The sequence below is a fragment of the Athene noctua genome, chromosome 7, assembly GCF_965140245.1.
Source record: "Athene noctua chromosome 7, bAthNoc1.hap1.1, whole genome shotgun sequence".
In the NCBI taxonomy this organism is placed as follows: Eukaryota; Metazoa; Chordata; class Aves; order Strigiformes; family Strigidae; genus Athene; species Athene noctua.
The window spans coordinates 28,338,249-28,360,737 of record NC_134043.1 but is presented as its reverse complement, the minus strand read 5'-3'; the positions used below and the strand labels follow the sequence as shown (position 1 = coordinate 28,360,737).

The 22,489-nt window shown below is 50.9% G+C and overlaps 1 protein-coding gene across 3 annotated transcripts in view; it reads left to right on the top strand.

Moving 5' to 3' along the window:
• The first annotated feature begins 775 nt into the window (after positions 1-775).
• SH3BP4 (SH3 domain binding protein 4) overlaps positions 776-22,489 on the top strand; it is a 38,996-nt gene continuing 17,282 nt past the window's right edge. The window contains exons 1-2 of one of the 3 annotated variants that reach the window (XM_074910639.1): positions 776-869; positions 20,511-20,589. The gene's annotated coding sequence lies outside the window, so the exon portion shown is untranslated. Of the gene's footprint in view, positions 870-5,861; positions 6,455-20,510; positions 20,590-22,489 lie in introns of those variants that run through there. The other 2 variants (XM_074910641.1, XM_074910638.1) reach the window with 2 other exon arrangements.

Below are 22,489 nucleotides of genomic sequence, written 5' to 3'. Positions count from 1 at the left end.
GATGCTCCTTGGCCCTGGGGTGGGATGCTCAATTAGTCCGTGGGGTTTTAAGGAGCACAAAGCCTTTTTTTTTTGGCTTTGGCTGCCTCAGGGTTGGAGCCGTTGCCAGCTTTGAAGCCACCTTGGTGAACGCAAGAAATTGGGTTGCGCAATTGTTGCTTTATCGAGAATAAAGATTTTGGTTTACCGTTTTCCTCTGTGTTTCTTCCCTCCTGTGGGAACTCCCATCCTGGGGGAGGCGCATTGGGGGGGATTTTTGTGCTAGTCCCACGCAGCACAGGGACGTGGCCCAGCACATCGAGCTTCGTAGCAAACGCTCTACACGGGCCGCGCCACGCGCCTTCGCTTTCCTCACAGAAACGCGTGAAAACGAAAAAAAACACCAAAAACAAAAAACCAAACGACAAAACAAAAAACCACCATAAAACCGAATTTGCGCAGCCTACACGGGAAAGGGCGTGGGCGCTGCCGCCCCGCGGGGTGTGATTTGTCCTCCCGCGCCGGGGCACCTCCTTGCGCGACGCTTGCCCCCCCCTTGCGCGGGAGGGATTTCTGCGGGGGCTCTCCCGCGCATGAGGGCTCCCCCCCGTTGCGCTGCCCCGCGCACAAGGCGCTCCCAGCACTCCCCGCCCCACACGCGTGTCCCACCCCAGGCTCCCCTTCGTTCCCCTCGCGGGGGTGTGCGTTGCTTCCCTCCCCGCTCCCCCCCTCCCTCCGCGGCCGGTCTCGGCCCCCGCGGGCGGCGCCGCCCTCTGACGTCAGCGCTGGCGCGGGGCGGGCGGCGCGCGCGGCCCGTGCCCGGCGGGGAGGCGCGAGCCGGGCGCGGAGCGGAGCGGGGCCGGGTCCCGCGTCCCGGGGCCGGGGCGCAGGTAAGCGCCGCGCTGCCGGGGAGGGGGGGCGGCTGCGGGGCGGGGAGCGGGGACACGACACGCACATCGCCGGCGGGAGCAGCTCCCCCGCCGCCTGCGGTTCCGCCGGGGGCTCCCGGTGCCGCCCCGCCGCCGGGGAAAAGTTTGTGGTGACGGCGCCGGGCGGGCGGGTGGGAGGGAGGGAGCGAACCGTGTGTTCTGTTTCCCCCCCCTCCCCCGGCTCTCCCTCGGCTGGGAGCGCTGGGAGGCGGCGTCCGAACCTCGCCGGGGCGGACAGCGGGGGCTCCGCGCTACCGGCTGCCCCGGGAGGGCGTGGGGAGACCCGGGGTGGGCTGCGCTGCGCGGGGGCGCAGCGCCGTGGGGGTGCGGGTGTGTGTCTGTGTGCCGGGGGTGTGGGGGTACGTGTGTGTCTGTGTGCCGGGGGTGTGTGTGCAACGCCTGTGGGCGCGGGGTGCGTGTCCGTGTGTCTGTGCGCGCATCGCCCTGCCAGCCCACGTTGCGGGTGTGCGCGCAGACACAAACACGGTGTGTGAGCCCCCTGCAAGCGGCGGTCGGGGGGAGCCCCCTTTCCCCCACAGCAGCGTGTGCCCCGCTCCGCTCCCGCTGCCCCACGGGCACAGCTGCTGCCAGAAACTTTTGCTTGCGCCTCGAGCATCGCGGGCTTTAGGGGAGGCTTGCCAGCCTGCTCGCTCATTAGCCACCCTGCAAGCCCTTCGTGGCTCGCAGGTAGCCTGCGTGGTGTCTGCAGCCTGCAGGGGACGGGGGTGATGGGGGCCAGGTCCCAGGGTTCACCCCCCCACCCCCCCCTTGGCACACCCGGGGCTTCGTGTGCGGCGGGCGCTCTCCGGGGACGAGGCGCAAGTGTTTCCTGATGTGGTTGGCCCATTAACTTGCGGTGATGTCCAGCTGAGGCCGGAGGAGGCTGGGCTGGCTTTTCTTTCCTTTCTTATCTCATCGGCCACTGGTGGGCCGTTCCCTGGGAGTTTGGGGCTGTTTTTTAACAGCGTTGCGGCGGCTGTGCCTGGCGTTTATTTTCTAGGAGGGTTTGATCAGCCGGGACTCACCGATGTCATGGGGTCACTGACCTTTCTGCTCGGTGCTGGCTGCCCGGGGGTGTTTGTTTTGCGAGCAGGGGATGCTGTTGAAGGCTGGGATTATGGCCGGTGGTGCAGCAGGGTTTTTTGCAGGACGGCGTTGGGCAGGAGAGGTGGACTCGTGCAGAAGGTGTGTAACGGGGAGACGCGAATTGGTGTTGATGTCTCGCAGCCTAGGGCTGAAGGTACTGGAGTCCCCGTGTGGGTTTTTTGCTCAGGAGTAAACACCTCAGCCCCAAGGGCAGCTCAGCGGTATTTAGACTGAGCAACTTTGGGATGAAAGGGGATGGTGGTCACCGTGACGTGGTTGTGTGCCTCTGCCTGGAGTAGGCTGCGTTGCATCGAAGCCTGTTACGGACCCAGAGGGGTAAAAAGGTGTGGGATGCAAGAGTGTGTAATTGCCTAGGGCAGTGTCCCTGCTCTGGCTGGGGGAATGCTGAGGAAGCAGGTGTAATGCCCATCACCTCCCCTCCAGCCGACCCTTCCTGCATAATGCTACCTGAGATTTGCAATAATTAAGTTATGGCTGTTAACGAGCAGAGCGGCAGCTTGAGTAGAAGTTGGAGAGGGATGCGTGTTGTGTTGACATCTGTGTCTAGATAGTGAAACGTCCCCCTCCACTCTGGAAGAAGGACTCATCCTTTGTTTCCTACTGCCCAACTGCAGCAACGGGATGCTTAGATTTGCTTAAAACCAAGAAAAAACGCTGATACTGAGAATAGCGTCTGCCTGGGATGCCTTATAGCTCTGAAAATTTGTGTCTTGTCCTGTGCAGCAGTGTCGATACCGGACCTTGCGTGGGTGCCCTTGTACATCATCTCTGGTAGCACCTTTTCTGTCCTCTTCACCTTTTTCTCTCTTTTCTCTCACCCTTTCCAGCAGTTAGTTGCTTGCCCAGGGTAGCTCCTTCAGCGAGCTTTAACCACCTGGCCGTGAGCGGCGAGGGGATGCGGTTGCCCACGATGCTCGCTGGTGGCCCATGTCATGGACCTGTAGTCTCCGTTGAGTGCACATCCTCCCGGGTGGGGATTTTTTTCTGGCAAAGATGCCAGTTTTCCATTTACATATATATATTTACAAAATAACTCCGGTCGGGCCGTGGATGAGAGTGTGCTTTTCAAAAATAGCAGCATCGTTACTTTAATCAAATAAAGCCTGAGCAGCGCGGTGCTGTGTGGAGTGATTGCAGCCGTTGCTTGCCTCTGTGCTTGACATCCTAATTATGTTTTCATTTTAATGAGAGGAAAACTATTTGCGAAGCAAAATATTTATTTTAGCCTGGTGGGGTTGTTCAGAAGAGCTTGTATCTATGTTAAGGAGGTGGTTTAGACACTGCATTTTTTTAATTGAGAAAAACATTTAAATACAGCAAGAAGCTTTTCATCGCAGAAGCCTGTCTGCACAAAGGGAGCTAGCAGCTGTAGAGGTCAGGACATGAAGGGGAATTTGCATCCTCCTTATACTTCTTATTTTCAAGAGGTCTGAAAGTTGCATTGCCTTCTGGTCTGGTGGGTGGATTTCTGACAGCAGCTGAAACAGAAATGAATGCAAATAACCTCACCTCCGAGTCTCTCGACCTTAGGTTTGGCACCTGCCTTTTCTTTCCTTTCCAAAATTCATTCTGAAAACACCTGAGCTTTGCAGACTGCCCCAGAGGTTTCCCAGGAGATGCTGAGGAGGTGAGATGGGTTTCCAGCAGCTTGGAGGTTTGCTGTCCCTTCAAAGGGTGTGCTTTGGGTTGGCAGGGCTATCACTGCTCAACTGAGGGTGGCCCTTGCTTGGGTGTTCAGGCACCCAGCAGCATCATGGAGGGGTGTCCATGGTGGTGGAGGGCTGGGTGTCTTGAACGTTAGCTGTGGATGGCAACTCTTGGAGGAGATTTATAGCCAGATGTTGACTTCCCCTAGTGGCGAGTGACAAGCCAGGTTTGAAAGAGGGGCTGGAAAATGTATTTGTGTATATTAAGTGGAATATATACACTACAGTGAAATGTTCTTCGGTGCTTTGCCCTTGCAGGGCTTTTTGGTCTGGTCTGCTCTTAAAAGTTACTTGGATGGGAACTCCTGGAGATGATGGGATAGAGGCAAATGTCAGGTTTATAGGTGGCTTCAGTAGCATCGTGAGTGTGTCGCTGTGGATGCCAAATGGAGAGCTTGCTCCTTGCGTTGCAGTAACGCCCCAGGCCCGGTGCCAGGCTGGTGGGTTCATTGCAGGGAATTTTATGTAGGCTTGCAGGAACAGCCTGGGGTGGGAGATGATGGCTGCAGCAAGATGTTTATCGAGAGCAATGTGGGGCTGCACAGCGGGGTGCTGCCTGGGGTGCCCTGCCCTCTGGAAGATGCTCTGCTGTTGTATGGGAGGCATCTCTGTTGTCAGTGCCAGCTGGTGGACCCATCCAGACCGCTCCCTAAAATTTGCAGCATTAGATTTCAGCTTAAAAAGCAGAAAACGAGTCCCCTGTTGTTTCATGCGGGACCTAAACTCCAGCATTAGAGTGCGCTCCCGGTGCCTGTGCAAGTGGAGGATGCTTCACTTTTGCTCACTTCTTGCAAGCAAGGCATAAGCAATCCCTGCAATTAACGCTGCCAGCGTTTGGGCACAGGGCTGTCATTGTTAGAGGATGTCAAAAGCACCGTGCCAGCCTTGGCTGGGGCAGGGAGCACGCAGACCTCTTGCAGCTGGCACAGGGGAAAAATCTGCCGCCCGCCGTGAATGTGACTTGGAAGCAGAGCCCAGAGGGGCAGTGAAGCCCCGGGGTGTGCTGGGGAGCAGTGGGAGGGCTTGCTCCTTGTGAAGAGGATGGGTCCGATTTCTCTCCCTAAAGGACCTGAAGGGTTGGTATGGGGATGCAAGGGCAGCCTTGCTTCTTAATTACAAAGCTGCGGGGTTTATTAAATTCAAAAGTGCAAATTGCAGCCTGAGCTCACTTTGTGGCCATAAATAATGTTTGTTTTTTAAAAATAAAAAAGGAGAAAGCACTTGCAGGACCTGTAACTTTGGCTCATGGGAGCAGATCCTCCAGTGGGCACATGCATGTCCTGACAAACCCCTTTCCTTTCAGCACAGAGACTTGGCTTTCTAAACAAGGTGGAGAGACTTGCTCCCAGCAGGTCAGATGGTCGCGTCTAGTTTTCACTGAACGCTCAAGTGATGTCTGAGTTCGGTAACGCCAAAAACATACGCAGAGCCACGCTGAGGTATAATTTCTGAGGATACCTGTGGCATCGATCCCCTCTCATGGTCCACATTGCAGCCTGGGATCCTTAATGTCTCCCAGCCGCTCTTGGAGTCAAGTGATTTTAGTGTACTTCTGCTCCCTTGGGCTTGTAAAGAAAAGCGTGTGAGTATGGAGAGGGGTGTATACTGATGGCTCACAGCAACAGGAAAATGGAGGAGCACATGAAATCCCTTTGCTGCTCTGGGTGGTTTGCAGGTCCAGCAGGCAGCCACGTTCCCCTGTGCATGTTGACAATGTTTCCAGGGTGGTTTTCGATGGGTCAAAGAGCTGACTGTAAAACTTCCAACTTTCTTTCGTCCTGTCCTTGGGCTCACATTATTTCCCTCTGTTGGGAAGATTGACATTTTGGGTGGGTCGCATGGATTCTTTTTTTTTTTTTTTTTAAGAAATCACTGGTGTCCTACAAGCAGTGTCTACTGTCTTTAAATCCCATTTTTTGGTGGAAACCTGTGGGGTGGTCAGTCTGCTGCGCCTCGGTTACAAACTTACTAGCTGTTCTTTCCCCCCCCCCCCAATATTTCTATTTTTAACCTGCTGATTTCGTTTGGATTTGTGCAATATTTTTGGTGCCGAGAGATAGTCAATCCCAGCTGGCACATCAACGGGCTTCTGGGGAGCGTAACGCTCTCATTACTGATAGGGAAAAACGAATTGCAAGTCCTAGGGCTAAGTGTTCCTGCATGCTCCTACGTGAAGAGGTGCTCCTGCTCCGCCTGGACGAGATGTTGCTTCAGACCCATCAGCAGGAAGGCAGTGCACCTTGCATCCCATCTCCTCTTCGTCGGCGACGGCTCGGCTCACGCATGCTGTCTGCATGTGGGGGTGATGGATGCGAGAGCAACTTCGTAGCCTCAAACCTGTATATATTAAAAGATGAAGGTGGAAGGTGGCGGAGGTTTTTTTTCTTTTTTCTTTTTTTTTTTTTTAAATCTCTCCTGTGTTTCTTCTGGGTGCTTTTGTGCAAAGTGGAGGGATGGTAATGCATGTCTGGTTTGCTGTCCTGTTAAATGACAGGGGGAAAAGCTGCAATAATAACAATAATAATAATAATAAGGTGAAAGCCTTGCCTTTTTACAGTTCTCTGCAGGCTCTGAAGTTGCTTCCTCTTCCCCCTCCTGCCCTGCAGGGGGGTTGCCCAGAGTAAGCATCCCATCATTTTCAAGAGGGGAGATCACTGCCATGAAGCAAAACCACATGTTTTCTAGCTGACTCCGGAAAACACCCTTTTGACACAGCAAAGAGACGTAGCTGTGGTATGTAGTTGTTAGACTGCGTTGCTCATCCTGTGCTGCAAATGAGCCCTGTGCAAAACTATCGCTTCTGTCTCCCCTGTTTGCTCTCTGGGGGTAAATCTGTCTTTTTAGGGGGAAGGCGTTTGCATGGTGTGTGGCCTCGTTTGAATGACGCTGGCTGTTTCCTTAGGAACAGAAAAGGCTTTTTTGGAGTTGAACAATGGTGCGTCTCTGGCTCAGTGGGGAAAAGCAAGTCAGGGGTCATTGCTGGTTGTGACTGTCCTCTGCGATGGTGGCCTGCCAGCCCGATGGCATCGCACCAGCAAAGTGTGGGGGCTTGCGGGGGGAGCACGAGCTGTGTTACATTGAGTTAGGGTGCTTGAATTTGGAGTAAGTCCATGGGTGGGTTCGGTTGGGCCTCTCGGCTGCAGGTTGGTGTCGGTGCAGACGTGGCTTAGGCAAGTGCCAGGGCTGTCTGGAGCATGTTTGGTGTGGTGAGAAAAGGTGTTTGAGTTGTCCATCTAGAAAACACTTACACTAGGTAAAGGGTGGAGGAAAAAAGCAAAAATAGCAGGAATTTGAATAACCTGTGTGGTGGTGGCACAGGGAACTGAGACCAAAGTCTCCCAGGTCTCACATGCCTCTGGGAGTAAAGCTAATCTGTTTCAGCTTGGGTTGTGTCTTTGTGGGAGATGTTCAGGCTTTAAGTCCTGCATTATTCCCTGCTGCTGTGCTGTCGTCTTCGCTCACATCCGTTCCCAGAGCAGCCAGGGGGAACGCTGGGTCCCTTGGTGCAAGGGCTACCGCAGCTATAATTAAACAAAGAGAAACTTTTTATTTTTTTGTAACTGATCCAGCTTCCGGAAAATGGCAGCTAGCTGAAGGGAGGGAAACAAAACAAGCCTTCGCCCGGCCAGAAAAAGCGTCCTCACCTCTGTGGCATTTCCTCGCTTTCTTTCCCCCCTCACCAGCCTCCCTCCCCAGCCTCTTGCATCCTGGCTGCCGCATTGAAAACCTGCCATCAGATTAGCTGTGCCGGGGTGGGGTTGCTCTCTGCCGGCATGAGAAGTTTCCCAGCTGGCAGCATGAATGTGAACTGAGCCTTGGAAACTGCTCTTCTCTCTTCCCCCAAGCACCATGCCTTCTATCCCAAAACCCTCCATGCTTTTTTTACCCCCTTGCTCACAAAAAACATCATTAGCATTTTTTTTCTTGCGTGTGGCTTCACCTTTGATGCAATTTGAGCTATTAAAGTACATAAGAAAATGCAGGGAATATTTTCTAATGCATGTGGCCTGGGAGCAACCGGTCCTTGGCAATTCAAAAGGTTTGGAGTTGGGGGGGGGGGGGGGGGGGGAAGATATGTGTGGGTGCATCCCACAAAAGAGGAGGAGATGTGTGGGTACATCCCACAGCTTGTCTTCCTAAGCGCTGGCTCCTCCTTACATATGGACGCTGTTGGCTGCAGATTTACTGGAGCAACCTCCAGACAAGTGGTACCTCTAGGCATTCATCCCACGTTTGCTCAGATGGAGGAGGACAAGTAGTTTTTGGGGGAGAAATGGGATGAAAGCACAGGGTCCCCAGTAATGGGGTGGGTTGGTTTTAGGGTGGTTTGTTTTGTTTTTAATACCACCATCCCGGGACGCGGCTCCTTTCCAGCATTTTGTGGCAGCCGTTCTCGTCAGGGAGCAAAACAGCAGCAGCCACAAAGCAAGCCTTTCTTTTGGCTTTTGCAAGCATTTTGCTTGGTTATCTCCAGGCAAGGGCTGCAGACAGACAAAGTATTTACTGTCCCTAGGAGATGGCAATTACCTCGTCAGCAGCCCATGCTGCCGGCTCTGGCCTTGACCAGCTTATCGTCCTAGGAGTTACAGGAAGCTCTGCTCTCTTACTGGAGCTTATCACATCTGCTTTGTGCCAGAGTGAGGGAAAGATGCTCTGGGTGTAGGATATCAGAGTGGTGTGTCTCTGCCCATGCATCCATCTGCTACAGCCTTGCCTGGGTCTTCAGCTCTGCTGAGCATGTGGATTCTGTCATGCTCAGCCTGGAGGTGAAAAATAGATGAAGGTTATGGGGGGTTTCTGGGTTTTGGGGTCTTTTTTTAAGCTGGAGTGAGCAAACACTGCTGAGAAACAGCTCAGTGCCATCAGTAAGTGATTCCAAGTCATTTTTCCCATCTCTCCTTGCTGCTCCCAAGGTGTGGCCTGTGCTCCTAGAGAGAGCTGGAACAGCGTGCCTGAAAGTTAATTGCTGCCAAAAAACGCTTTAATTAACTCAGTTAGCCAGACGGTCCATCTGGACTCTTGCAGTGCATGGTGAGATCCCATGAAACAAGGTCACAACTCCACCCTGGTGACAGCATGGGCACATTCAAGCCCCTGGGGGGGATGTGGCTGTGGTCTTCAGCGTGTCTCCCCACTCTTGGACCTGCAGGGAACATGAGATATTTTTCCAAGAGGTGCATGAAAATCACTTGTTGACATTGAGCACAGATCCCAAATGCTTTTGGGGGTGTGAATCCCATTCCCTGCTGGGCCAGAAGGGCTGGCACCCCACATGTCATTGCATCCGATGCAATGCAACTACTTTGCAGTGCCGACTGATTTTGAGGCTGTATGAGTGTCCTTTTGCCAGAGCTTGAAATTATCTAGCGGAGAGAAATCCTGTTGCAGGGCTGTGCCTGAAATCCCTTGAACCGGAGGGTTTGAAGGCCACCAAGCTTCAGCTGGTGGGTAAGTAGGGCTTGCTTTATTTTTTTCCTTTTTTTTCTCCTCTGCCTGATTTTTAGCACCTTGCCCTGCAGCGGGGCAGCACTGTGGCTGCTCAGAGGTGCAACTGGCCAGAGCAGCTGGTGCCTCTCCACTTCCTGCTCTGCCTATTAATAGGAGCTATTAAAATGTTCACCAAATCCAGGATGCAGGACATGACTGGGCATGGAAACAGTGAGAAAAAAAAAAAAAGCTTTAGCCCAGCACACTGTTTGAGCAGTGGAATGCAGGGCCCTGTAGGAGGGATTTGGGGAGGTCGAGTGTTTAACCCCCTCTCTGCAACTGCCTTGCCGTGGGGGTGACCTTTCCGTCCCACATTTACCTCCATTTACTTCACCTTACAACTGTCCTGGGGAAAAGCTGCTTGTCATCCTGCTGCCAGTTTTCCTGATACCTGGCCATGATGGGAAATGCCAGCACAGGCAGGCAGAGGTACATCCTTTAGGTAACGGGAAGCATTGCATGTCCTGAAGCGTTTGGGTACCAGTTAACGTTGGGGGAAAACTGAGGCACAGAGTATTAGCATTGCCTAGGTTCATGCAGCAGCACCATCTGAGGGTTGAATGGTGGTCTCTGCAGTTGTGGTGCCTGTACGTCCAAAAATAGGCTCTAAAATCACTTCAAAAGTGTGTTGATGAGGGGGGTGGGGAATAAATCACCATGTTCAGATCAGGATAAAAGGAATAAAAATATTTGCAGTTTGGCCTAATTTTTTAAGGGATTGTGACCGGAAAGTGGTGATGCCAGTGCTGCATCAGATGGTCCCGTGGCTTGTGGAGGGGGAAGGGGAGGCGATTTGCTGTGGGAAAGGGCGGGTGGTTCCTGCCTTAAGGCTGCTTTAAGCAATTCAGCTTGTGAAAGCAGAGCAGAGGGTAATTCCCTGTGGGGAGGTTGGCAGGTGGAGGTGATGCTGCTGATGTTGCAGAGATGTCCACTGAGCATCTTCCTTTGGGCTGAGCATCCTCTGCTTGGTGCTGGAGGGTCCTGCCTGAATGGCCTGGGGAGGTCCCAGCTCATCCCTTAGCTCCAAGCAGTGCAAAGGCAGAGGAGTCCGAGCATCGGCTTCATTTCTTTCTCCTTCTGTGGACGGGATATGTGGGAATCATTTGCACCCAGAAGTCTGATCCTAACCATACTACACTTCTTCCTCCCTTTTGCCTTTAAGTGTAAAGTCCTCATCCCTCTTCCTGCACAAAAAAAAAAATGTGAGTAATGTTAGAGAAATTTGGGATGAGGCCCAGCAAACGATCGGATATCCGGCTAAGCACATCCCTGACTTCTGAACTAAAAGCTCCCAAATGAATAGTGTGACAGAGCAAGCAGCAGATTTTGAAGGATTATATCTTATGTGGGTGCTCATCTTTATCTCTCTTTAAACTTCAGTTTGCAGAGCTTTGAAATGTCATGGACATGTTGTTAGTTGTCCTGTTGAAAACTAAGCTGACAGTAGTAAGCACTAAAGTAAAAAAATAAAAAATGTAATAATAATGCCAGATGCCTTGTGAATGCACATGATGCGTTTTGGTTGGTAGTCTTTACATGGGTTCTGCAAGCTGTAAATGTTGTTTGCTGGGATTGTGCATGGAAAAAAAGCTGAATTCAGTGTAAAAGTGAGAGTTGGGAGACAAAAATGCTGGTGGATGTTGCCCTTAGTAATAATGGGTGGTAGTGGCTGCTTCTCTTTTGGTTTTCTTTTCTCTATTTGGACAATGCCAAAAAGGTTTCACTTTCTTTCCTGTTGATCAAGTACTTAAGTTGTTGTTCTAAATATAAATCTGTCCTAGTGCATCAGCTGTGCCTGGTACTACACTTCTTTTATGTGTCACTTCAAGCAAGTTTTAATTAAAAAAAAAAAAAGTCCATCTGCATTGGTTTGATATTTAGGCTCTCTTTTCCCATCAAGAGCATGTCTGATTCTGGCCTGATCTTGGCCCTTTGAGAGCAGAGTCCTGCAGGCTGTCTGTGGGCATCAGCTGGTTGTACTGGAGAGCATCCCTCAGCCCCTGAAAGCTCTTGCTGCCTCCTCTGCTTCTGCTCGCACAACTGTGCTATTGCTGGCACCAAGATCTGCTGCACTTCTGGACGCAAGTGGCACTGAGATATGGAAGATCTTGATCCTAAAGGGCAGAAAATCCGGAGTGTTGCTGTGAAAGACGCTGAGAAAAGGAGGTGTTGTCTAGGCAAGATGGTGAAGATGGCCATGGATGGTGCCCTGGCATGTTGGTTGTACCTGGAATTGCCTTCTGTAGCTAAAAGGCTGCTGCTTGTAGATCCCAGCCCATGCTTTAGATATGGAGCCAAAATGAAAATACACACATCACCATGGTCATCAAAGTAGCCTTGAAGCAGAGCCAGTGGTGGGATCGAAGTTGCTTTCCACAGCAATCAATAAATGGAACAGGTTCTTTGCTGCACATGGCCAACATTCAGCTGAGCCAAGACATCTGTCCCTGGATACATGGGACTTTTTAACCTGATTCTAGCCCTTGCTTTCTAAAATGAGGCATTCTTCTAGAGAAAGTGGACAATCTTTGGGCTTTTCTGAATCCCCGTCTGGCTGTCAGCAATATCTTTGTCTTTCTTCCTCTAATATGGGTGTTTCTGTGTTGGTGTAAGACAACCCCATACCATGGCTGGTAACACTTCACCCCCCTAATTCATGTAGCAATAATCCAAAATTTGGCACTGCAGTCTGTTTCCTTAGAAATCTCAGCAGGAAAGAGTGGAGCTCCTGGTTCTTGGGTTTGATCAGGGAGGCTCGGAGGTTGCCCGGGGCCTCATGTCTTGGGCTTGGGAAGTGAGGGCTGGTACATCTCCTCATAGCCTCGCCTGGGGCTGACTTCTTGGAGACAGCATAGAAGGAGTAACTTGCCCTTTGGAAATATTCTCTCTGTGGTGGCTTAGAGTTGCCCATTTTTTAGGGGAAGCTCTTGCGAAGGTGCATCACCGTGGTTTGACGCACGCACCGGGGAGGGTGTTTTGTACTTGTAAGAAGTACAATGCAGTAAGTTATAGAAACCAACTCCACTCAACCACAAAAGCTCTGCTGTAAGCAGGGGAAAAAAAAAAATCTACCCTTACTTTAAGATGTATTTCAGGTGTCATTTTAATTTTGCCCATTGACTGACTCTACAAAAACCCTGTCCAAGATTCATCCCTGCTGCAATTTGGCAACAAGAGCGATTGTGAGCAAAGGCAACATTTTGCGCAATTTTATGTGTCTATTTCTGTGCCCAAGCATCTTGCTAGAGAGGGGCATCTTTCCCCAAAATGGCTCACTCTTTTTGTTGAGGATTATGACCCGGCACAGAGAAGCAGCATGTCTTTGGCATTGCACGTGTTGGAGGCTGCAGAGAATGGACTTCTGCTCTCATTTCATACCGTGTTAATTTTGAGAGTGTCCAGACAAGAGCTTCATGCGTTTTTAACTGACGTAAAACTAAACAGTTCAAAGTGCATAGCTTTGTTTGCAGATAAACCTTTCCAATAAATGCTTGGGTCTTAAAATGATGAAATCAGTTTCTTATCAGTTATCTGACCCACAGTGATGGGATCAAGCAGCTTTTAACCTGGTGAGACCAAAACAACAAACTGGGTGGGTGGTGTTATTTTGGGTTTTTCCCTTCGTGGTGCTGTTGATGTTATGGAAAGTGCTTGGAGCCACTGCTTGGATTATATCTGGCATTCATCACTCCTAGGTTGTGTTCCCCTGTAGTTAATTTGCAGGTTGCACGAAGCCTCTGTGCAGTTTGATGGGCTTTAATTTCAGGGGTAACTAATTAAACAAGCAGGCGTGGTGTTTGCTCTTGTGTTGCATAAACACTGGTCTGTTTTGGTTTATCTCAAAACACCCTCCTGGCTGGCAGAGGTGGGTGCCTGCACCTGGAAAGCCAATTCCCACCTGTGGACAAGCTCTCATCCAAATGAAGGCAGGGAGTTTGCTGCTGAAAACCACCTGAAATTAGCTGCATGGTCTTTCGTGCCTATGTAATGAATCTGGTGTTAAAAGCACGCTCTGAATTGAAGCAGGAACACTTTCTGGGATGGGTCTGCAACTCGCTGGATTTGCAGGTGAGATCAAATCGAAAGACTGGGGCTTTTTGCAGCAAGTCCTAATCCACACTCCGGGCTGGAGCAGAGATCTGTTCTCATGTTGACTTGCTGCACGAATGGCGTCAATCACCTGGGGGTTTGCTCTCCAGGTATCATGCTGCTTTTGATGAGCTTGCCCTCTTTCCAACATGGGTTTGTCAACCAGGGATTGGATCAAACGTGTAGCATCCCATGGAATGAGCAACCCACAGTCCAGCTTAACCTTCATGTTGCTTTCCTATGAGAAGACCATCAGCTCCAATAAACAGTTGAGCTGCTTAAACCCAGGTATTGTGGGGAATCTGGTTTGGAAATGTTTACCAAGGACAAGTATTTAAAAAAAAAAAAAATTTGAGAAAATTCATTGCAGTGTGCTGACTGCATTTGTTTCTGCTGCTTGTGATGGTTTTTGGGTCCAGTCAGCATTTTCAGTGTAGCTGAAGGTGTCATGTAATCCACCAACAGATCAGTACCTGGACTAATCAGCAAGGTGTGTAGGAACATTAAGTCAAGGGTAAGCTTTTGCATGAGCTCATTGCTTGAATGAGTTCTTCAGTATGATAATCCAAACAGGCGTTATTCATTAGCAAGAGAGTCTGGCTATTAGGTGGTGGCTGCTCAGTGTCCATGGGCATGCTCAGGCAGCAAGCTGGGAACAAAACCGCTTTTTTCCCTAAAATGGACCTCCTGACTGAGGTCGGGAGCAAGTCCAGCTGACCTGGGGCCTGCAGCTGCATCCTGGCTACCTGCTTATAAAGTCACCTTTTGGGTGACCCATGGGTAGCTGCCGCATGCCCATGCTGCTTGTGGTATCTGTGTCTTGAACATAGCCCTCTCTTTTTAAATGATGAGCAGGTCAGGTAAGTCCAGAGGACCAGGCAGGACTCATGTTTCAGCCTTTGACATTGAGCACATGTCTTATGAGGAGCGGCTGAGGGAACTGGGGGGGTTTAGTCTGGAGAAGAGGAGGCTGAGGGGAGACCTCATAGCCCTCTACAGCTCCCTGAAAGGAGGGTGCAGAGAGGGGGGATGAGTCTCTTGAACCAAGGAACAAGTGACAGGACAAGAGGGAATGGCCTCAAGCTGCACCAGGGCAGGGTCAGACTGGCTCTTAGGAAGCATTTCTTCCCAGAAGGGGTTGTTGGGGGTTGGAATGGGCTGCCCAGGGCAGGGGGGGAGTCCCCATCCCTGGAGGGGTTGAAGAGTCGGGTTGACCCAGCGCTGAGGGATCTGGTGGAGTTGAGAACTGTCAGTGTGAGGTTCATGGTTGAACGGGAGGATCTTCAAGGTCTTTTCCAACTGAGGTGATTCTGTTCTTTGTTCAAGGAAGTGGTCAGTGTGCAGAAGATACAGCTTGGTGCAGTACTTGGGCAAGGAGAGCTGCATGGAGTTGAATATGTGTTGGTCTATGGATGAGCTGGAAGTAGCTCATCTCTGAAGCTTTTTGTTGTCCTCTCTGTGTGTCACTGCATCAGTTAGGGTGCCAGCCTCCCCAGACTGGAGCATGAGCGAGTGTCTTTCCTGTGCCTGCCCTTCTCTGGTCACGCTGGTGGGACTGGTTTTCCAACATTGCATCGGGGAACAAGGAGAGCATATGGTTCTGCGCATTGCAGCAGCAGTTCAGCTAACAGCTACTTCTTTTCATCAGACAAAGACGAAATTAGTGAAGGGTGATGGAGACAGGGCTCTGAAGTGTTGATGCAGTTAAAGCTCTGTCATCATCTCCACTTGGGGGAAGCACAGCTTTTCAGAGACTCAGTTGCTTTGGCTTTTGACAGCTCTTGAAGTCCAAATTAGCATCCAAATTATCTAAGTAAGGAGACACTGTGGCCCTGAGGGTGGCATGATACTGAGTTGTTCCAACATTTTTTCAATGAAAGCCTTTCATTGTGCTTCAGGTGTTCATTGCTCAGGTTAATTTGGTGTCTTGAAAAGGGGTTTGGGTGACCCCCCTCAAGTGCACCAGTTGTTAATGAGATAGTTCTTGCAGCACCAGTGGAGGCAGGAAACCATTTCCCCTCCTTTTGTTTTCTGTGCTTGGCCCTTGTGGATGTTGACCTGAGATCCCATGGGTGACCATGGCATCTCTTCCACCACGGCATCACACAGGGAGCAGAGTGTATGCTTTTTCCTGGTGATGATCCTAGATGGGGCCACAGCACAGTGTCCATACCGTTCCTCCATCAGCCAAGAGCATGCCACCCATGGGCAGAGGGGGTGCCAGCAACAGCCTTGTCCAGCACCCTCTCTCCAGAGTGGTTTGTGCAGACATCTATGCCACGGTGAAGATGTGCCCTTAGATTAACCTGCCAATTAGACTGCAGTGCTTGAAAAAGAGGAGATATTTTCCTTCTCTTCCAATGCAGAGGATGATGACTGTGAACCATGGGCAGGATGTCTGTTGTCGGACAAGACTATTTCTTCTCTAAAAGGTGGTCTCTGTGGCCAGCAGCTGGATTGTGGCTCTGGAAATATGGGTTTCATTTCTCCTTGGCCACCAATTGCCTGTGTGAGCTTGTGCTTTTGCCTGATCTGGCTCAAATACAGGTTCCTCTGGTTTGAAAGGTGCTTGGTCCTCGCTTTTGGGCCTAAGCACACCTCTCAGGAGCAGTCTTGCTTTTGTCATTGGCTGAGTTCTTGGGCTTGTGAAGGGCTTGGAGGAAGAAGGTTCTCTCCTGAGCTCTCCTTCCCTCCAAAGGTTTTAAACTTGAGTTTCCGACTTCTACATTTAACCCCTGGGAGTTCAGCACTGGATATGATTTTGGGTTTTCGTGTTTTTATTGGTCTGCATGGGGACTTGGCTGGAACAAACTCCTTGCCCTAACAGAGGAGAGTTCATCTGCAGCTCCCTGTTACAAAAAAAACCAAACACAGAACACCTTTGGGACTGCCCCACCTGAATTAGGAAGTGATTTTGCTCTTGGAAGAAGGGCAGTAGGGGGACAGTTGATCAGGAAGAGACTCTGCCTCTTCTGATATGAGGGCTAGTGGACATCAGATGGAGCTTGTGAGAGCCTGTTCCTGATGGTGGTGGGTTCTCCATTGCCCGGGCAGCAGACCCATGGAGTTCCTTGCTGAAGGACATCATGGAGGCAAAAAGTGTATGTGGGTTCAAGGAAAGACTGACCAAGTCCTCCTCTGGGAGGGAGGAGCAGCTGAGGTTGCAAAATGGGCAGAGCGTCTCTGTTGAGGTCTTTTCCTTTAGTCATATTGCTTCACCATGAAGCCAGGAGGTACCCTGCTCTCTGTGCCAGGGTTTCAGCAGCATCAGCTGCACCAAGGGCTGTGCCACTGGAGACATCCCTCTGCCTTGTTTTGTTGGGGGTGCCAGAGGGGGTGACTGGTTTTGCAGCTCATGGTAGCCTTGAAACCATGGAAGCAATACAACTTTATTTACTTCCCTGCTATATTATCAGGACTCGCGTGCGTGTAATGGTTTTATTGCTGGGAAGCATTGCTGTCAGGTAGTAGGACCTGGGCTATGAGCCAGGGAGCACCCTTTTTATGGCTCTGTAAACCTCATGAGGGTTCCTGCTGTATACAGCACTGCCAGCACCTTCCTATGCTTGCAGGCTATTTAAACCTTTGCCACACTGGCACCATTTTTAGTGATTTTGAGGAGGGCTTTGATATTGCTGTGGATGCTTGAGGGTGGTACCTGCATTCCTGGGAACCTCCTGTGCCTTGGCAGTCAGCACAGCTGTGCTGCTCTCTGCTTGATGCCAAGACATCCAGCTTTCCTTACCACGAGCACCCCTCAGGTTGTGCCCAATCCAGTCTTGCTGGCCTCTGCAGTGCTTTCTTCTGACTCGGTGGCTGATTGCAGAGCACATGGGTGACCAAAATCAGTGGGTGGGTGCTGGGCTGGAGACTGTACTTGGCAGCAGCAGGAGGTCCTGCAGGGAAAATGCTCTTCCCCTGTTCCTGCCCCCTCCGAAGATACCTAATCTATATTTATAGAGCCCCTTGAAAGTCAGCACTGAAGATGGATATCCAACAGGACTCATGCTCCAAAGTCATTGCTATAAAAGGAAACTTTCCCATCCTTCCTGCTTCACTCACGAAGGGTGACATCCCCATCTGGGAGGCTGTAGTGGACACCAGGTGCCAGCACACACTGGCAACACACATTTAGCTGTAATTACTTTTTTTTTTTTCCCCCCCCCCCTTCTACCTCTGCCCCGTCAAACCTGCCACGTTTGGCTTGCCCTTGCCTGGCAGCAGGCTCAGCCAGCAGGAGCTGAGCCAAGCTTAAGCTTGCGGGCAGGATTTTTCCATAGGGCTTGGCAGGGGCTGGAGAGGATGGTGTAGCACAGGGCTGTGCTCTCCAGCCAGCTCTGCTGCTGTTGCCATGCCCAAGCAGGGATGCTGCCTGCGAGCATCCCTGCCACTGGCCACACACGGTGGAGATCAGGTCCAAAGCAAACCCCTGGGAAATGGGAGGGATGGGAGGTCTTGGTATTTCTGCAAGTCCCTTTCCTTTTGTTAGAAAAGGTACAAAAATGACACTTCTGTTGTGACATATCGGCAGCTCCATGGCTTGTTGGGGACGTACGTGAGTTCACACCAACGTGTGTTCTTTCTGATACAAAGACCTTGTGTTTTGTGTTGTCTTAAGGGGTGGTTTACCTTTGGTTGGGTTTGGGGTTTTTTTTGAAGATGAAAGCATTGGCTTTGCAAACATAAGTAGCAAAGTAGGAGGAGGAGATAAGAGGAAGGCGACAAGGTCAGCATTGCTGGCATGGAACATGCAAAATGCCTGGCCCAGGCTTTTTGAGAGAAAAAAACAATAGCAGCCAGCTCTTCCCCACCCATCTAGACCAACAAGGCTCAAACTGCCTTACTGAAGAGGTCAGGATGATGGGGAGCTGAGATGCTTTGTCTCCAGGACAGAGAAGGGGGAGGAGGAATCGTCCCATTCTCCCTCATAATGAAAACCCATCGTTCCCTGCTGGCACACAGCTACCACCAAATGTTTGGAGACCCTTGGAGGCATTCCATGGCCAGAAGATAGCCCACTGTACTGCAGGTCCATGGTGTCCTGCAATGATTGCAGGAGGTCATTTGGTGGGGGCAAGTGATGGGGATACACCACAGCGCTGCATGTTCCTTGAGAGAACCTTGGGCCATACCACCCTCATGATTGCTTGCAGCAAGTGATGGATACACTACATGGCCGCTTGTGGAAGTTGGGAGTCACCCACAGATCTATCCTTCAGGGACTGACCTCAGAGATGAGCTGCAAGAGCATCCAATCTGTCCACTATGCCAGCATGGGTGGCAAGAGGCCGTCAGCAGTTTCAAAAGCTGTCCCAGTCTTGTAAGGAGGCTGCAGAGGACCTAGTGCTGCTGTTACCAATTTAGAGGATGCTGTGTTGTTCACCTCCTGGTGTGCGCTGGAGGATCTGTTAATACAAACGTGGAAGAAGCAAGACAGATCTCTAGACGATTAGATCACGTTCTCCTGGATGGCAGTGTGTTGAGCAACTTAAGCCCAATGGTCAGGGTTGTGTTGCAGCATAATCAGGAGGAAGCTCTTGAAGATGAAGAATCTTCAGGGCAAATCCAAGTTCCTAAATTATATTGTTTGCTAGAATTTGGCAATTTTAGCCAAAAAAAAAGGGCCCAAAATGGTCTCTCTTGGAAGCCATTTCACACTGCAATGACAGAATCTGGTTTGTGTTGGTGTTCCCAGGCACATCTTCTAGCAGTCCTTGAGCAGGCAGTCATCAGCTCCTTCTGGGCTGGGGTGTCCCTTGTGCATGTCCTCTGAGTTTCCAGGAGGAGTCTCTTCTGCAGCTACTTCCATAGTATTGAGTTACTTAAGGTTTTGTGACTGTGATAAAAGCAACATTTTGAGTAAATTCATTTTGTAGGATGGATGTGTTCTGTGGGTAGCACTGTGGCTCTGGGAAATGAATTTGTAGTTACAAAAAGTGCAATTCACTTGTATTTAAGCAAAGATGACTGTTTTTAAAAGAAACCTCCAAAAACACTTCTGTTTTTGTAGGAGAGCCAGAGGAGCTTGACTTTGGAGAAGGAAAAGGCAAATTAAAAGCCATTAGCAACAAGTGCCTGCAGTTAGTCTTGGCTTTGGTGTGGGAAGAGGATGATGAGTGATTGATGAGCAGCTCTTTCTTCTATTCCCACCTTTTTTTTTGTGGCCAAGGGTAGGTGGAAGATTTCCTCTGAACTTGTACCATGGGGCTTGAGGGGCTTTTTACACATTACCTAGGGAGAACAGGCATGCAGGTATGGTAGTTATGGAGTTATGGCAAGGTTGACCTGTCTTGTGTCTTGGTGGCTCCTGTTCTTGATGCTTCCCATGGACACATGCACGTCATGGTGGGATGGACCCTTCACTCCCTGGCTTGGCTGAGCTCCAGGGAGGGCTGGGAGGTGTGGGATGGCCAGGGACATGCATTGGTCCTCCCTTTGCTGGTGTCAGGTACTGTGGACTGCCCTACATGGGGAAGGACCTGGCTCCATCTCCAGCCCTGATTGTGCTTGGTACAGCCCAGCCCTACCAGCTCTGCCAGGTCTTATCAGCCTAAATTCTTGGCAGTCAGGGGTTTTCCATCATTGAGTCTTTTGGAGGGGTCCTCTCCCCGCTACACGAGGTTGCAGTCAATGCTTGTTGGAGAAGACCTGCCTCGGCCAGCAGCAGATCCTGCTTCCTGCTCTCAGGGTTTGCTTTTTTAGGTGTTCCCATGCTTTTATTGCATTTCTTTGCTCACAGACATGGGCCTTAATGCTGCCAATATTTTTCCTGGGATTGCTTTTCTCTGCTAACCCCCTTCAGCATGGCCGGATGCCCATGCTATATCTTTGATTTATAGTTCAGTGTCTGAACAGAGGTAGGTCCATATCTTAATCCCATCAGGACCAGCTTGGCATGGTGGATGGAACTGGGAGCGTGGGGGAGGATGAGGCTATGCTGCCAGCCCCGCAGTGCCACCATCAGCCTTCACTGGGAGGTCTTGGGGGGCTCCCCTGGGTCTGGAGGGCCAGGAGGGGAAAGCCTGCGGTTGGGTTTCTGGGCTAAGCCATACCAGACAGTTTGCAGAAGTTATTTTTAACCTTTTCTGGGCCACTGCATGTTGGGAAATGCTGCCGTTAGAAAGCTGAATGCTGTGCATTCAGATGCTGCAGGAAAAAGACCTTTGGGTTGTTTTTTTTTTAAATAGGTTTTAATGAGTGGTTTTTTTAATAGGTGCTACACCATCACCAGCCCTAGACCCTCTCTAAACCCTCTGCTGTCCGTGCCTGGTGGAGAGGAGATCCAGGAGCAGGTAGAGCACTGATTCGAGCCCCCGGAAATCCTCGCTACTCCCCAGCTTGCTCACAACAGCGTTTCTACACCTTGAGAAGTAGCCAGCCTTTCTGCAGAGGGGCACGGCTAGGTCTGTCTGCATGTCCCATCTGTCCCTCCCCCAAAACCTTAACCATAGCCCCAGCTAATGCAGTGTTAAATTCGTGCTCTGCAAGTCCCTGTGGAAGACAGCTCTGTTGTTCCCCTGACCAGTGACTCACAGGATGGGTGTCTCGTGATGTCTCTGGAGAGCAGAAGCCCAGCAGATGGGCAGGGGAGGTGACAGGGGTGTCTGGAGCCAGGGGTGTCCAGAGAGAAGCCCTGCAGCCCCACACCATGCTGGTCTGAGGGCAGCACCATCCCTGCCGCTTCTGCGCCCCAGGAAGCTAGTGAGGATTCATGGGGCGCCAGCCAGCAGCCATGGGAATGTGCTTTTTGGGGCTTCCCTAAAGCTTTTCCCAACCCTCAGCAAAGCCTCTGTAGGATTTTGGAAAGAATAGTGATGTGTGGCTGGTACCACGGGGTGTAAAGATCATGGAGCCCTGACTCAGGCAGCTGCTGCCTTCATGCTGCCTGCAGAGCTGCCTGTTGGAGTCATCAGGGTAGGGGAGGCATGCAGCAGGTCCTCCTGGCTTGCACGGTTGGATTTTTACCCTGCAGCATTGCCTTTCCCTCGTGGGAGGGAAAAAAAAATGGTGTGAAAAGTGGGTGCAGGTGCCTTTGAGCTGGTTGCATGACGAGATGCTGTCACCTGCCTTGCGCGTGTGGGGCGAGCTGTGGTTGCTCACTGGTTTCCTTCCCTCCCCCCCACCCCACCATTCATTTCAGATACTGTTTATGACTTTGGGTAAACACATGGGGCTGAGTTTTTTCTAGTCTATATTTAATCCTAGTCTATATTTAAAGTGCTTTCAGAGGAGTTTGCAGACCATTGTCTCAGTCGTGGCTGCAGAACTGATATCTAAACAAATATTGCCCAGTCCACCCTTGCTTCCCACCACCCTACTTCTGATTGTCCCCTTTTATTCTCACATAGCCCAAGTTTGAAGGCTTGCTGGTTATCTGTCCGGCCTCTGCATTCAGAAACATCTCAGGTCTGTCCCCTGGGACTGTTAGCTCCAAAACATGTCTCCCATCCCACGTCCAGCCGTGGGGGGCGTGCACCCGCATCCCTTCCTGTGTGTGAGAGCGTTACTGCATCCAGAATGGACCGAGGCATAGGCAAGATGCTGCTTTCAGGAGAGGAATACCTTTTCATAATCGCTCATTTTGATGTACGTTCTTGCTGCCTTTTGAGACTGTAGGGTGTATGTAGGGGGGATTTTTCCATCTGTTTTTCCACACAGTCACATCTGTCCAGACCTTTAGCATAAAGTTTCCCATGTAGTTACATAAATTGAGTACGGGGGAGCATCCCTGCAAATGCCAGGCACTGTGAGGTGTGTGGATATGTTTGTGAGAGTTGTCAGTGCACAGCTGTAATGATTCATATAAAAATTTATTTGGCACTGGACTATGAGGCAGGTGTTTAAAAATATATTCATGGCTTGCACTTTGGTTCATGGGAGAAATCACCTACCTCTCCCTGGTTTCTTTCTTGCTTTGTGCAGTGCTCATCAAGCAGGGGTGACCTTTGGGCTGTCAAAGTGTTTTTGTTTTTTAACAGGATTGTGTGCAAGAATTGCTAAAACTGGTGAAAACTTTGCCGCTTGAGCTATTTCTGTGATAACAACACTGTGTACCTCGTGCTGGATTTTTTGCCTGTGTAGCTGTGGAGAGCTTGAACCCCCCAGCTAGGGAGGGAAAAAAACCCTACGAGAGCCTGCCTAGTGTCTGCAGGGTCTCTTTAGGGGGAGGCATTAAGTGTTTAGGGTCTTTGC